Source organism: Ammospiza caudacuta, chromosome 28, assembly GCF_027887145.1.
Source record: "Ammospiza caudacuta isolate bAmmCau1 chromosome 28, bAmmCau1.pri, whole genome shotgun sequence".
Lineage (NCBI taxonomy): Eukaryota > Metazoa > Chordata > Aves > Passeriformes > Passerellidae > Ammospiza > Ammospiza caudacuta.
The window spans coordinates 6,476,318-6,493,213 of record NC_080620.1 but is presented as its reverse complement, the minus strand read 5'-3'; the positions used below and the strand labels follow the sequence as shown (position 1 = coordinate 6,493,213).

Sequence of the window (16,896 nt, the reverse complement as noted above, 5' to 3'; positions counted from 1 at the left end):
TCCCTGCAAGTCAGCTACTTGCCCTCTCCTGAGTGTGCCTGGCTCCTTCAGGCTCCAGCTTCATCCTGATTCCAAGGCTGTGGCCTTTATTAGCAGTGGCACCTGGGTTACAGAAAGACAAAGTTAAATGGCATTCCTCTGAGTGCAGTGGATCACCTTGTATGCTGTAAGCCATGGGAATGCCTCTGCTAGGCTTCTGAACAGCTTTGTGTGGGGGGGCCCTCAAATAAACACCCTTTCTCACCCTGCTGCTTGCAAACCCGCTCCCAAGAAATCCTAAACTGGATACCTGATCACCCTCCCTCTCCCAGGCACCATCCTCAACTCACCTGAAGCCTCAATCTCAAACATCATCCTTGACACTGGGCAAATCCCTCTTGTGACACGATGAATCTGCTGAAAAATAGTTGTGCTTGAGAGCTGAGCAATAACAGCCAATTCTCTCCACTGCTCACCTTGACTGCTGGCATCCAGATTGACTTCCTGAAAAGAAAGACAAAGAACAGAGCTGTAACACACTCACCATACACACTTCTGCTGCAGAGACAAATGGGGCCTCACCTGCTCGGGGCAATCCCCTCACCCGGGATGGGGCCCTCTGGCACACATTTAATCCATCTGAATCTGAAAAAAAAGTTAGGACAAGAGTCACACTCTTGTAGGATAACTGATGAGCTCCAGATGCCCTGTGCCCATCCACAGATCCCATCTAGTGTCCAACTACACCCCACATTACACATTCCAAGTCTCCAAGACTTCTCCTATCGCACCAGGCTGTGCAGCACGGCAGAGCAGCCCCATCCCAAATGTGTGCAGACACCCGTGACACAGGACAGACAGGACAGACAACAACAGGGGACACAACAGGAAAAGAAATCTCTTGGCAAGGAAAATGGCTGCAAGGACTGAGAGAATGCAAAAGGAGATGAGTGAGCTGAGACCGATGGTGAGCTGATGAGGCTCAGAAAACCCTGGGGGACGAAGATGATAACTGAATGATTAATTCCAAGAACAGCAAAGATGGATGCCTAGGAATCCTACTGTCAGAATGCTGTACCTAACCTCATATTATTACAAGTCCTAATCCACCACAATGGATCCAGGTGGGGCATAGCTGTCCATACAGCTCAGAACTAGACCTGACAAGAAATCTGACTGGATGCTTCCAAAGAGGTAACTTTTGACTGGGGAGCTCAGACAGGTATCAGAAACTCATATATGGCCTGGGTGCCAGGCCAGGGAATGCAGAGATCAGAGATGCTAACAATGATGCCAGGGGTACTGACAGGGCCCTCCAAAGGTAAAAGACATGGGATACACAAACAACACATAATGCACAACAGACAAGTGACACGAGACACACCGGGACTGCTCTGCCCTGCACACCTCAGCACTGTGATCAAAAGTGAGACTTTGCTTTTATGAGGCCTAAGAGGCCACCTCATGAACATCCCCCACCTCCAAAGCTGAATCAAAAACTCCACCCAGTATTTCCCGAAACAGCACCATGACTTCATCCCCACTGTGGGTCGTAGCCCTCTACTTATCTCTCATACAGCTGGGGATGCGGGTCTCGGGTGCAAAGCAAGCTCACCTTGTCAAACGGGAAGGTCCTGCTGGCACCGGGCTGGTGTCTCTGAGACAGCTAGAGTAAAGAGAACCAAACATCAGTACCTGATCTTGGCACCGCATTGGCCAATACCCCACCGCTCTGCTACTCGCCGCGCTCCTAAGAAGGCCCGGCACCTCCTAACCCTGACCCTCTGGCACACGTGGAATGCATCTGCACCTGAAAGAAAGTTAGAACATATGTCAAACACCACCAGGGTTACTCACAAGCTGCAAACACCTTATGTCAATCTAGGAATAGCATCTAGAGCCCAAGTACAGCCAACATTACAAATTCCCCCTCCCTATGGTTCGTCTTATTGCAGCAGGCCATGCGGCAGGGAAGAACAGCTCTGGCACAAATCTGTGCACACACCCGTGACACAGAAAGTGACATGAAACACGACACATCATGCTTGTGGTGAGGGTCTCGAGGGGAGAAGGCAAAAGGGACCCCAAAGACACACTAGGGAACACAGCACACCGGACAACAGGATACAGACCAGAGCTGTTCTGCACTGCCCGCCTGAAAGCTGCCATCAAAAGTAGAGCCTCTCCCTTTAGCTGTCCTAAAAGGCCTTTGGAGAAGATTGCTTTCCTCTCTGCTCATTTTTGAATCTGTCCCAAAAACTCCCAACCTGCTACTCCACCATCTCCAGACCGTGGCCCCCGACTTATCTTTTGGATGATCGGTGAGGGGAATCCACGCTGCACCTGAAATGAGTCTGCCTTGGAGGGCTCTGTGATGGCCTGTGAGCCTCTCGGTCAGCTGCAATAAAGAAAACCAAAACCAAAGAGTGAGTCCAGAGTTATGTGGGCCAAATCCCTGCAAGTCAGCTACTTGCCCTCTCCTGAGTGTGCCTGGCTCCTTCAGGCTCCAGCTTCATCCTGATTCCAAGGCTGTGGCCTTTTTTAGCAGTGGCACCTGGGTTACAGAAAGACAAAGTTAAGTGGCTCTGAGTGCAGTGGATCACCTTGTATGCTGTAAGCCATGGGAATGCCTCTGCTAGGCTTCTGAGACACCTTGGGAGGGGCTCTCAAATAAACAAATAAAGACCCTTTCTCACCCTGCTGCCTGCAAACCCCCTCTCAAGAACTCCTAACTGGATGCCTGCTCACCCTCCCTCTCCCAGTAACCATCCTCAACTCACCTGAAGCCTCAATCTCAAACATCATCCTTGACACTGGGCAGATCCCTCTTGTGACACGATGAATCTGCTGCAAAATTGTTGTGCTTGAGAGCTGAGCAATAACAACCAATTCTCTCCACTGCTCACGTTGACTGCTGGCATCCAGATTTACTTCCTAAAAGAAAGACAAAGAACAGCAGTGTAACAGAGTCAGTTGAGAGGTGTAACAGAGTCTGCTGCAGAGGCAAATGGGGCCTCACCTACTCAGGAGAATCCCCACACCTGGCATGGGGCCCTCTGGCACACATTTAATCCATCTGAACCTGAAAAAAAAGTTAGGACAAGAGTCACACTGTGGCAGGATAACTGATGAGCTCCAGATATGATGTGCCCATCTACAAATCCCATCTAGAGTCCAACTACACCCCACATTACAAACTCCAAGTCCCTGGGACTTCTCCTATCGCACCAGGCTGTGCAGCACGGCAGAGCAGCTCGGGCACAAATGTGTGCTGAGAGCCATGACACAGGATAGGACAGACAACGGGGACACAACAGGAACAGAAATCTCTTGGCAAGGAAAACGGCTGCAAGGACTGAGAGAATGCAAAAGGAGATGAGTGAGCTGAGACCGATGGTGAGCTGATGAGGCTCAGAGAACCCTGGAGGAAGAAGATGATTACTGAATGATTTATTCCAAGAACAGCAAAGACTGATGCCTAGGAATCCTACAGTCAAAATCCTCTACCTAACCTCGTAATATTACGAGTCCTAATCCACCATAATGGATCCAGGTGGGGCACAGCTGTCCATACAGCTCAGAACAAGACCTGAAAAGACGTCTGACTGGATGCTTCCAAAGAGAGAAGAGAGTCTGATGCTTGTCTGAGCTCCCTAGTCAAAAGTTCTGTGGCCTGGGCGCCAGGCCAAGGAGTGCAGAGATCACAGAGGCTAACAATGATGCCAGGGTTTCTCACAGGCCCCCCTAAGTGAAAGATATGGCATACGCAAACAACACATAATGCACAATAGACAAGTGACACGATGCACACCGGGACTGCTCTGCCCTGCTGCACACCTCAGCACTGCAATCAAAAGTGAGACTTGGCTTTTATGGGGCCTAAGGGGCCACTTCATGAACACACCACACCCCCCCCCCAAAACTGGACTCAAAACCCCCTCCCAGGAATTCCCAAACCAGCACCCTGCTTTCATCCCCTCTGTGGGTCACAGCCCTCTACTTATCTCTCAGACATCTGGGGATGCTGGTCCCTGTCAGGTGCAAAGAAAGGCCACCTCGTCAGCTGGGAAGGTCCTGCTGGCACTGGGCTGGTGTCTCTGAGACAGCTAGAGTAAAGAGAACCAAACATCAGTCCCTGATCTTGGCACCGCATCGGCCAAAACCCCACCACTCAGCTACTCACCGCACTCCTAAGAAGGCCCGACACCTCCTAACTCTGACCCCCTGCCACACATGGAATGCGTCTGCACCTGAAAGAAAGTTACAACATATGCCAAACACCACCAGGATAACTCACAAGCTGCAAACACCTTATGTCAATCTAGGAATAGCATCTAGAGCCCAAGTACAGCCAACATTACAAATTCCCCCTCCCTATGGTTCGTCTTATTGCAGCAGGCCATGCGGCAGGGAAGAACAGCTCTGGCACAAATCTGTGCACACACCCGTGACACAGAAAGTGACATGAAACACGACACATCATGCTTGTGGTGAGGGTCTCGAGGGGAGAAGGCAAAAGGGACCCCAAAGACACACTAGGGAACACAGCACACCGGACAACAGGATACAGACCAGAGCTGTTCTGCACTGCCCGCCTGAAAGCTGCCATCAAAAGTAGAGCCTCTCCCTTTAGCTGTCCTAAAAGGCCTTTGGAGAAGATTGCTTTCCTCTCTGCTCATTTTTGAATCTGTCCCAAAAACTCCCAACCTGCTACTCCACCATCTCCAGGCTGTGGCCCCCGACTTATCTTTTGGATGATCGGTGAGGGGAATCCACGCTGCACCTGAAATGAGTCTGCCTTGGAGGGCTCTGTGATGGCCTGTGAGCCTCTCGGTCAGCTGCAATAAAGAAAACCAAAACCAAAGAGTGAGTCCAGAGTTATGTGGGCCAAATCCCTGCAAGTCAGCTACTTGCCCTCTCCTGAGTGTGCCTGGCTCCTTCAGGCTCCAGCTTCATCCTGATTCCAAGGCTGTGGCCTTTTTTAGCAGTGGCACCTGGGTTACAGAAAGACAAAGTTAAGTGGCTCTGAGTGCAGTGGATCACCTTGTATGCTGTAAGCCATGGGAATGCCTCTGCTAGGCTTCTGAGACACCTTGGGAGGGGCTCTCAAATAAACAAATAAAGACCCTTTCTCACCCTGCTGCCTGCAAACCCCCTCTCAAGAACTCCTAACTGGATGCCTGCTCACCCTCCCTCTCCCAGTAACCATCCTCAACTCACCTGAAGCCTCAATCTCAAACATCATCCTTGACACTGGGCAGATCCCTCTTGTGACACGATGAATCTGCTGCAAAATTGTTGTGCTTGAGAGCTGAGCAATAACAACCAATTCTCTCCACTGCTCACGTTGACTGCTGGCATCCAGATTTACTTCCTAAAAGAAAGACAAAGAACAGCAGTGTAACAGAGTCAGTTGAGAGGTGTAACAGAGTCTGCTGCAGAGGCAAATGGGGCCTCACCTACTCAGGAGAATCCCCACACCTGGCATGGGGCCCTCTGGCACACATTTAATCCATCTGAACCTGAAAAAAAAGTTAGGACAAGAGTCACACTGTGGCAGGATAACTGATGAGCTCCAGATATGATGTGCCCATCTACAAATCCCATCTAGAGTCCAACTACACCCCACATTACAAACTCCAAGTCCCTGGGACTTCTCCTATCGCACCAGGCTGTGCAGCACGGCAGAGCAGCTCGGGCACAAATGTGTGCTGAGAGCCATGACACAGGATAGGACAGACAACGGGGACACAACAGGAACAGAAATCTCTTGGCAAGGAAAACGGCTGCAAGGACTGAGAGAATGCAAAAGGAGATGAGTGAGCTGAGACCGATGGTGAGCTGATGAGGCTCAGAGAACCCTGGAGGAAGAAGATGATTACTGAATGATTTATTCCAAGAACAGCAAAGACTGATGCCTAGGAATCCTACAGTCAAAATCCTCTACCTAACCTCGTAATATTACGAGTCCTAATCCACCATAATGGATCCAGGTGGGGCACAGCTGTCCATACAGCTCAGAACAAGACCTGAAAAGACGTCTGACTGGATGCTTCCAAAGAGAGAAGAGAGTCTGATGCTTGTCTGAGCTCCCTAGTCAAAAGTCCTGTGGCCTGGGCGCCAGGCCAAGGAGTGCAGAGATCACAGAGGCTAACAATGATGCCAGGGTTTCTCACAGGCCCCCCTAAGTGAAAGATATGGCATACGCAAACAACACATAATGCACAATAGACAAGTGACACGAGACACACCGGGACTGCTCTGCCCTGCTGCACACCTCAGCACTGCAATCAAAAGTGAGACTTGGCTTTTATGGGGCCTAAGGGGCCACTTCATGAACACACCACACCCCCCCCCCCAAAACTGGACTCAAAACCCCCTCCCAGGAATTCCCAAACCAGCACCCTGCTTTCATCCCCTCTGTGGGTCACAGCCCTCTACTTATCTCTCAGACATCTGGGGATGCTGGTCCCTGTCAGGTGCAAAGAAAGGCCACCTCGTCAGCTGGGAAGGTCCTGCTGGCACCAGGCTGGTGTCTCTCAGACAGCTGTATTAAAGAGAACCAAACATCAGTCCCTGATCTTGGCACCGCATCGGCCAAAACCCCACCACTCAGCTACTCACCGCGCTCCTAAGAAGGCCCGACACCTCCTAACTCTGACCCCCTGCCACACATGGAATGCGTCTGCACCTGAAAGAAAGTTACAACATATGCCAAACACCACCAGGATAACTCACAAGCTGCAAACACCTTATGTCAATCTAGGAATAGCATCTAGAGCCCAAGTACAGCCAGCATTACAAATTCCAACGCCCCACGGTTTCTCCTACTGCAGCAGGCCATGCGGCAGGGCAGAACAGCTCCGGCACAAATGCGTGCACACACCCGTGACACAGAAAGTGGCAAACAGGGGGGACATGAAACACGACACATCATGCTTGTGGTGAGGGTCTCGAGGGGAGAAGGCAAAAGGGACCCCAAAGACACACTAGGGAACACAGAACACTGGACAACACAACACAGACCGGAGCTGTTCTGCACTGCCCGCCTGAAAGCTGCCATCAAAAGTAGAGCCTCTCCCTTTAGCTGTCCTAAGAGGCCCTTGGAGAAGATTGCTTTTCCGGCTGCCAATTTTCAAATCTGCCCCAAGAACTCCCAACCCACTATTCTCTCATCTCCAGGCCAAGGCCCTCGACTTATCTTTTGGATGATCGGTGATGGGAATCCACGTTGCACCTGAAATGAGTCTGCCTCGGAGGGCCTCGTGATGGCCTGTGAGCCTCTCGGTGAGCTACAATAAAGAAAACCAAAACCAAAGTATGAGTCCAGAGTTATGTGGGCCAAATCCCACCAAGGCAGCTACTTGCCCTCTCCTGAGTGTGCCTGGCTCCTTCAGGCTCCAGCTTCATCATGATTCCAAGGCCTTCATTAGGAGTGGCACCTGGGTTAGAGAAAGGCAAAGTTAAATGGCATTCCCCTGAGTGCAGTGGATGACCTTGTGTGCTGTAAGACATGGGAATGCCTCTGCTAGGCTTCTGAGAAGCCTTGTGTGGGGGAGGCCTCAAATAAACAAATAAAGACCCTTTCTCACCCTGCTGCCTGCAAACTCCCTCCCAAGAACTCCTAACTGCTCACCCTCCCTCTCCCAATCACAATCCTCAACTCACCTGAAGCCTCAATCTCAAACATCATCTTGGACCTTGGGCAGATCCCTCTTGTGACATGATCAATCTGCTGAATAAAATGTTGTGCTTGACACAGCTTGGAATTTCAGGGAGTTGCACTCCTCAATTAAAAAAAAAAACAAAACAAAAAAAAACCCAACAAAACCAATCCCAAAAACAAACAAAGAAAAAAAACCAAACAAACAAAACCCACACAAACAATAAATCCCAAAACACCTAACTCCCCACAGAAACAAAAAAACCACAGAAAACATCAAAAAATCCAAAACCCCCACAAAAACCAACTAAAAACCCCAAAATGAAAACCAAAAAAAACCAAAAATTCCACCAAAAGAAATCCAACCAAAAAAACAACCAGAGCAAAACTAAAAATTACAAAAGCACCTTACCACTCCTAAACACAAAACCCAAAATCACAAACCTAAATACTCCCTGTATTCCATGCTGTTTTCTTCACAGAATCTTCCAAGCCTCTGTGCTTTAGATGCCCAGAAACACCTGCTGAAAAGATGCTGAGACGGGCTGAAAAAGCCTCTTCACTGAAATGAGGAGAGCTCTTAACCCAGCACATCCCAGAGAGGGAATGAAGCCCCTCAGCCACGGCTGGAGTTAATATACCCCTGATTGTGCCCGCCTCTCGTTCCCATGCCACCCAGGAAAAGGGAGGGGGCGAATCCCACCAAGCCCTCAGAGCAGCTACAGCTGTTTGGCTCCTCTGACTCACATTCAAGGGCTGTAAAGGGCTTGTTATAGAAGAAAACTTTTCAGAAAAGTAACAGTGCTTTCTTTTTTTTGCAACAACTACTTGGAGCAGAAGAACAGAAAACTGGCAAGATATAAAACTTTGTGGTAAGGTTACATAGCTAGATCAATTGGGTAATTGGGTAATTTGCTGTTACCTTACATAATTATTCTGTGTTTACCAAAAGCCATCTAATAAATTCACACCCAAAACTCCAGCAGCCCAGCTGGCCCTACCAAATCTCTATGTTTATGCATACAGTAAACAAAACCAAAATCCCAGTAATACCTATCAGAAGTCTGTGAAAGAAACCTCTTGAAATTGATCCTACCTCAAATACAAAACAACCCATGCAAAGTTAGCTTGACTCAATAAACAATTTACACAGAGCTAATAACACCAAGAAATAAAACAGCACACCATATACCACCAAAGAATATAATAGTGAAGAAAAAAGAAACCACTTTTTTTTTTTTTTTAAAGCTTTTGCCAGGACTCCAACAACAACTTCTTCTCCTTCTGAAATGTCCCTTCTCCTTCCCAAATTCCTTACAACTTCTGAGTTTACATCCAAGCAAAAAGCAAAATTCGTGCACTTGTGCGTTCGATGCTCCTGCCAGATTCTCTGTTTCCCTCCACATCTTCTTACACTTTCAGTCTTCACTCTGTCCTGCCGTGATGAGTTTGACGGACGAATTGGTAAACGTTAAGAGAGGATTTCCCTGCCTCCCTCCCCAGAGCTGGTTTCCTTAGTGCATTTCACTCAATCCCAGGCCGGCAACGATGCACGCTCACCTCAAGCGTGCAAGGCTCACAGCTGCTCGGCTAAATGCGGCTGTAATCGGCTAAACTCGGCCATTGTCATCTGCATTCGGCTGGACTCGACCCTTCGGCACGGATCGCCTCGCTTCGGCCGAACTCGGAGCCGCTCTCTGCGCTCGGCGCGGCTCGGCTCGCTTCGGCCGAACTCGGAGCCGATCAGTGCGCCCGGCGCGGCTCGGCTCGCTTCGGCCGAACTCGGAGCCGCTCTCTGCGCCCGGCGCGGCTCGGCTCGCTTCGGCCGAACTCGGAGCCGATCAGTGCGCCCGGCGCGCCTCGGCTCGCTTCGGCCGAACTCGGAGCCGATCAGTGCGCCCGGCGCGGCTCGGCTCGCTTCGGCCGAACTCGGAGCCGCTCTCTGCGCCCGGCGCGGCTCGGCTCGCTTCGGCCGAACTCGGAGCCGCTCTCTGCGCCCGGCGCGGCTCGGCTCGCTTCGGCCGAACTCGGAGCCTCTCTGTGCGCCCGGCGCGGCTCGGCTCGCTTCGGCCGAACTCGGAGCCGCTCTCTGCGCCCGGCGCGGCTCGGCTCGCTTCGGCCGAACTCGGAGCCGATCAGTGCGCCCGGCGCGGCTCGGCTCGCTTCGGCCGAACTCGGAGCCGCTCTCTGCGCCCGGCGCGGCTCGGCTCGCTTCGGCCGAACTCGGAGCCTCTCTGTGCGCCCGGCGCGGCTCGGCTCGCTTCGGCCGAACTCGGAGCCTCTCTGTGCGCCCGGCGCGGCTCGGCTCGCTTCGGCCGAACTCGGAGCCGCTCTCTGCGCCCGGCGCGGCTCGGCTCGCTTCGGCCGAACTCGGAGCCGATCAGTGCGCCCGGCGCGGCTCGGCTCGCTTCGGCCGAACTCGGAGCCGCTCTCTGCGCCCGGCGCGGCTCGGCTCTCTTCGGCCGAACTCGGAGCCGATCAGTGCGCTCGGCGCGCCTCGGCTCGCTTCGGCCGAACTCGGAGCCGCTCTCTGCCCTCGGCGCGGCTCGGCTCGCTTCGGCCCAACTCGGAGCCGCTCTCTCCGCGTTCGGCTGAGCTCGCCTCGGCTCGGCTCCCTGACGGCGGGCAAGCGGCGCCGCCTCACGTTAAACTCGCCCGGCTCGGGGCTCTCCTGCTGCCGCGTCCCGCGGGCGGCCCGGCCATCGCACGGACACGATCGGGAGCGCGGCGTGGCACAGGAGCTCATTGGGCAGTGACCGCACTCGCGCTAATTAGCGCGCACGAGAGCAGCGGGCTCGGTTCGGCTGAGCTCGGCTCCGTTCAGGCAGCCTCGCAAGCCTGGCCTCGGTTCGCTCGAGGCCGTCAGGTTCCGCCGGTCTCGCCTTGGTTCGGCCGAAGGAGGCGTCGTTCGCTCGTGTTTTTACAAATATCTTTCTATATTGACTGTATATTTCTATATTTAATTTTATACTTCTATAATACTTCCATTATTCCAAATAAAAACCCCGTCTCTAACCAAATAAATAAAAAAACCCTTCTTTTAAAGGATACTGAAATATTTTTTATTTATACTTTGTATAATTATACATTCATATTTTAATTTATCGTTTCTTTGGATGTATTACATTAATAATGATATATTATATATATAAAATTTTAAAATAGATTTAAATTATTATTTAAATTATGTATAATATCTACTGCTACAACTAATTTTTTCTGATATTTTAAATTTTTATATTTATCTGTATGTATTTATTATATATTTCTAAACTTAGATTTCTACCTTTATATTATTTGCATTTATAATTTTTACAATCAAAACACTGCCTATTGACCAATAAAGAAAACCCGCTTTATTTAAGTATTTTAAAAATATTTTCATGTTTATAATTTTCATATTTATATTTATAATTTGTTCAATATTACATGAGAACACACCTGCTCCTGCACCGCAGTGGGGCCCCCTCTCCTGGGGACCTTGGGGTGCCCCAACGGCATCAGAGCCCCGAGTCTTCACCCCCTTCTCCTCTATTTAGAAACTACACTGGAACTTTTTTCTGGAAATAAAGACATTACCTAAATCCTCTCCCCGTGTCCTAGACAGATGGATATTCAGTTATTAGTTGGCTGGGCAGCAGTTTCTTAAATAGAATGATAAACAAGATGTGAACATTTCAGCTACAAGCAAATAGGCAAATCTGAACAAGGTACTGGTGGGCGACCACTGAAGTTATTTTGAAGGAATTTTTTAAACAATAAAATATTGATACCACAAAAATAAAGCAAAAAGCTAACTACTGGCTAAGAAAAAATTAACTTTTGACAGCAACAACATTCCAACCACACAGGCTTTTTCCCGATGTCATACCTTATAACTACCTCTCTTGGGAATTCTCATCATGTATCCCAAAAGGAATAAATACCTCAGAGCGTCCTAAAGCAAAAAGTAGCACACATGAGCTCCTCACACTCCCGGGAGGCCTGCACAGCGTGCACTGAGTCTGCAACAAATTCTGCTCAGTGAGAGTCTGCAAACAAAGGTTCAATTGATGAATTGAACTGATTGTAAAGGGAGGTTTTCTAAGCACAGAAGCACAACAAAGAACAAGCAAAAACAATTCTTAAAAAAAACCTGCAAGTTTTATTTAGCATATATGCGACTGATTTCCACCCTGTGGCTTCTCACTTTGATTCGCGTCTGTAGGTTCAGGAAGATGACAATGCACACTCTGCCCTCCCTGAGCCCCCCACAGCAGCTGAGCGCTGCTCCGTGCGCTCAGATCGTCAGGAACTGGATTGCCCGCATGGACTGGAACTGCTCTGCTGCAGATTCAGGAGAGAGAGGCTGGCTGAGGCGTCGTCCCAATTCCATTTCTGTGTGACGAGAAGCGGTTTGTTCCCAACGGGTGCAACAATCCCCAGCTCGCTTCCATGGTGAGTACCGATGGCACACAAATGGCAGCCTGAGGAAATCGTGTTCTGGGCTCTAAGTGGTCGGGACAGGGTCTGATTTTTTGTTTTGCATCTGTATGATGATTAGTACGACAGGGCCCTGATCGATGACATGGCAGCACAGAATTAAAAACTCCTCAATAGGATTACATCGACTTCTAGGAAAAGACAAAAGCCTAGGACCCTTCTGAAATCTATTTTTAATGCGAAGCACACGGATTGTCACTATGCTGTGCCTTCCAGCTTTTCAAAGCAGCTTACCTCTGAAGACCAGAAAACATTTATTTCTACAGAAACAATGGGCAACCCCCAGGCTAATCTCAGCACTACTGTTTAATAGGGGATCTGCCAGCGTGCCAGTCCAGCTTCAAGTGTGCTTTATTTCAGTCTAACATCCCCTCAAAATTCTTCTCACATCTCCCAACCCTGACATCTTATTTTTCCCTAAAGCTTCTCATCATTAGCAATTTCCAAGTAACATGGTATTTTTACAACATTCAAAAATGTCATGCTGGACTGTGCTAGAGAGTAATTTGCAAATATAAGCTTAGCAAAGTTTGAATTGACTTGTCCAGAGAAAAAACCTACAAGTGAACACCTACACCTGCCTACAAAGAGCTAACAAGCCCCTGGCAGCTGCCAGCATCAAAGCACAGCGGATGTTTCTAATACAGGGTAAGGATAACAATATCACCTTTTGTTCTCTCCAGCTTGTTTTCCCTGCAGTCATATTTTGCTTCTTATGATTTTTTTAGTCTCTGCATCTTCTTGGACAGCACCGAGCCCGACGACAAGGATACGAGAGTCTTTCCCTGCCGTAGGGAGAGAACCAGGAAAACAGTTAAAATAAGAACAGGGTAGTTTGAAATTCATACTTCCAATGAGAAGCAGCGCCTTACAAACAGAACAAAAGTAAACAAAGCATGGTACCTCCCTGGGGACAGAAGACTTACAAACTCTCCAGGATTTACAATTCTAGCGACCAACCCCTTCAGGACGGCAGCCAAGTGTCCCATGAGGTGGTGCTGCACCAAAGAACGATCTGAGAGGTTCCAAAGAGTGAAATGCACAATATTTTGCAAAGCCGTAAAATCTTGCAAAATAACAAAAATACAATAGATGTAAACTACAGGGTAAGAGTACAAGTGTTCACTTTAAGAGCTGGAACCATCCAGGTGAGCACCTGATAACTGGATCCTCACCAGAGTTTGAACCCTTCAGGACACAGAAGGGTTTTCCCCAGAAATTTCACAGACTGAGTTTTGATAGAAGTATACTTGCCAGACCCTCAGAAACATCACCCATTCTCCAGGTGTCTGGAGAGAACTGCAAATGGCTCTCACGTAGTTTGAGCTAGCTCTGTAAGGTCTCAGGGTGAATTTCACCAGATGCAACCAAACTGGGCAACTCCCAGTGGGACAGAAGGAACCCAAAGCTTGGGTTCGCAGAGCTGCAGCAAATACTGAGGAAACAAACATAACAGCGTAAAAAATAATAAACCATCCTTTTTTTTTCTCTTGCTTTTGTTTTTTTCTTATTCAGATCAGCATAGCAATTAAAGAGAAGGTGAAAAACTCACCATTACTGAACATTTCATCATCTGTAGGCTGAGCATCCTTAGCACAGAGGACTCCAAAGTTAAAATTCACCGATCCCTGGGAAATAAAACCAAATATTGTATGATAAACAATCAAACAGCAGACGTAAAAATTTGTTTCCTCTAAGGACTTTCGGGTACGTATGTACCTTTGCATACATCCAACACATTGGAACATACACTTTATACCATCTCCTAATAAGTAAAAATTTACCTTTAAACTTTGATAGTACAGCATAAAATTATGAACTTAAATTGGTGATCTGTTATTATTAAGTTGGTGCCTAAAGTTATTTCTGCTGTCAGGTTCAAAAAAACATTAATTTTTTTTACTGGAATGAGCAATTGATTTCAAAGTCATCACAAGCCCACCAAAACACAAAGCAGTATTCACTGGATGGGTCTGTGAGCTAGAAGTAGTTAGGCTTGTACTTCCCTCTTGCTATTCCAGAACCAATAAATCCTGTCAACAAAACCAGGATCTATGGCCCACTGCTGTGAAAGATTCTACGAGGATGATGGTTTGATTTGTGTTTAGAAGTTTTGATTTGAAATGGCCAGTTCAATGGATAAAGACAGTTTAAGTAGTATTACATTGCTATTATTATTATTTCTATTATTATTTTTACTATTACTACTGCTATTGTTATCATCTGCTACTGGAAGAAACAAACCAATAGTACCTATACTTAATTACTTTTATTTCCAGGAAATAATAAAGAAAAAGAACCAAACCAAAAAAAGTCACTTCCTACCTTTTATATCAAGGGATGAAAAATTGCTCTTGGGCTCTTCTCCAATTTATCAAGACTCATAGCACTGAAAGGCAAACAAAACAGTGCTTTATAGAAGGGCAAGTGCACATTTCAAGGCTGAACCACCAACTGATTGCAGTGACAGCAGTTACAACATGAATCGTTCCCAGAGCCTCTGTTAAATGGAATGTTCTGTGGAACTGCCGTTTCTTTCCCAAAACACTAACTTCCAACACTTCCTAATAATATTTTGTATTTTAAAACAAAAGAAGTTAGTGAGACTCTGTGCGGAGGTCAGGTTTAAATTTATTTCCTTCTAAAGCACAGAGCTCTGTTCCATCACCCTTCACTTCGGCTCTACACTGAATCGTGGTGAGCATTTGAGGAGTGCTCAATAATCAATTCTATTTCTCTCTTTTTCTAGCTCTCTCTATTCCTAAATCATTCCAGACAAGTCAAATGAAAAATGAAAAAAACAAGTTCAGCATCAAAGTCACACTTTTTCCCGTTGTCTGGTCAAGAACAGGCTCTAAATCCACTTACTGCTGCCTTCAACGATTCAGACTTGCAAAAGCAGTCTTACATATTTTACAGGTTTATCATAAAACCCACAGAACGCAAGCTCTGAATTACAGGAAAAGGTACACAGGCAAATATCTAAAGGGATCACTTATTAGTAAATACATACCTTGGTAGAGATCGCACTGAGAACCTTTCTGAGGGACTCTAAGGGACGCATGTTTTCTGAGCACCCTATAAACAAGAAAAGCTAGGATATAGTACAGGACATCCCCACTTTTTCTACATATTCAAATGGTATTTTTAATAAAAACAATTCAGTTAAAAAAGAAGGAAGAAAACCAAGCTAATTTTACTCAGCTGTATTTACTGCCGATTTAGAGAAAAATCCCGGGCAGCGTCGGCCGTTGCGGCACACGTCGCGCCGGCAGCAGGGCCTGCCGGGAGTTGGAGTCTCGGGCTGGTAGCCACTCATGTGCCGCGATAGCCGTTGCGTCACACGCCGCGCCGGCAGCAGGGCCTGCCGGGAGTTGTAGTCTCGGGCTGACAGCCACGGCTCCGTCCCCCGCCACCGGGAGCTGCAGTCCCTCCCGGGCATCAAACGGGTCCTTCGCCCCAGGGCGGGGAAGGACCTGAGGCAGGACCGCTCCTCCCGAATGCCCTCTCTTTTCCCCTCCAACTCTTTTTCTTTTTTTAACGCTGTTTTTCACCCCTTTCCCTTCCCTTCCCTTCTGCTCTCCTGCTTTCTTTCCTTTCCTTTCCTTTTTTTCCCCTTCCCTTTCCCTTTCCCTTTCTTTTTCTTGTATTTGTAATCTTGGTTTTCCTTCCTAGCTTTAGAATCAAAAAGCAGCAGTAGTAACTTTCTGGCTACCTGGGAGTAAAAAAAACCCCAAAACTATAATGATTGAAAGAAAACTATTTATTCCCTGGGAGCCTGAAATTTTCTACTGCTGCACATGACACAGAGCTTTTTATTCCTTCTTATATACAGTTGATATTTTATACTCGCTTTATACACCGCCCCCTGCCGTCTGCACCGGCGCTCTGCAGGCAGAGTGCTGCGGCGTCGTTCGGTTCTGTTTAAATAAACTCGGCTAAATTAGGCTTGGTTCGGCTTAGGTCTAAAATCGTTTCGGTTCGGCTTTTCGTCTAAATTCGGCTTTTCCGGCTCTTCGGCTGAACTCGGCCCGGTTGGGCTAAAGTCGGTCATATTCGGCTCTTTGTCTAAATGCGGCCAATGTCGGCTACAGTCGGCTATCGGTTACACTCGGCTATCATCGGCTCTTCGTCTCAAGTCGGCTGTGTTCGGCTACACTCGGCTCTTCGTCTCAAGTCGGCTGTTCGGCCACACTCGGCTCTTCGGTGAAACTCGGCTATTTTCGGCCACACTCGGCTCTTCGGTGAAACTCGGCTATTTTCGGCCACACTCGGCTCTTCGGTGAAACTCGGCTGTTTTCGGCTACACTCGGCTCTTCGGGGAAACTCGGCTGTTTTCGCCCACACTCGGCTCTTCGGCTCTTCGGAACTATTCGGCCCGGCTCGGCTCCCTCAGGGCGGGAAAGCGGCTGTCAGAGGACCCCGGCACAGCGAGGCGTTTCCCCACATGCCTGTCACAAACCCGCCGAAATACGCCCGCCCGCGGCGCCGCTGAGACGACAGCATGTGTCGGGTACACTTGAAACGTCACAGAAAATACCACCGGGGCCGCGCCGGGGTCGGTATTCCATGCAGGCAGTCCACTGACACCCACCCCGGTCCTCCACTTCCCCGCCCTTTTCGCCGCCCTGTTGAGAAGGTCAACCAAAAGTCCGCGACATCCGCGACGCGCCACTCCCAAGGTGGCGGCCTCTCGGCGCAGGGCTGCAGTACCGCGCTCTGCCCACAAGGCGGCAGCACTGCCGCCCGCCCCAGCCGGGGGCGCAGCGCGC

At 48.8% G+C, this 16,896-nt stretch overlaps 1 long non-coding RNA gene across 1 annotated transcript; it reads right to left on the bottom strand.

The window, feature by feature from the left end:
• Positions 1 to 12,797: 12,797 nt before the first annotated feature.
• LOC131568997 (uncharacterized) lies at positions 12,798 to 14,515 on the bottom strand. Its single transcript, XR_009275758.1, has 3 exons — positions 14,450 to 14,515; positions 13,677 to 13,752; positions 12,798 to 13,559 (listed from the first exon to the last, which is right to left on the bottom strand). It is a non-coding gene; the product is annotated as an uncharacterized LOC131568997 (long non-coding RNA).
• Between the last annotated feature and the right edge of the window lie 2,381 nt (positions 14,516 to 16,896).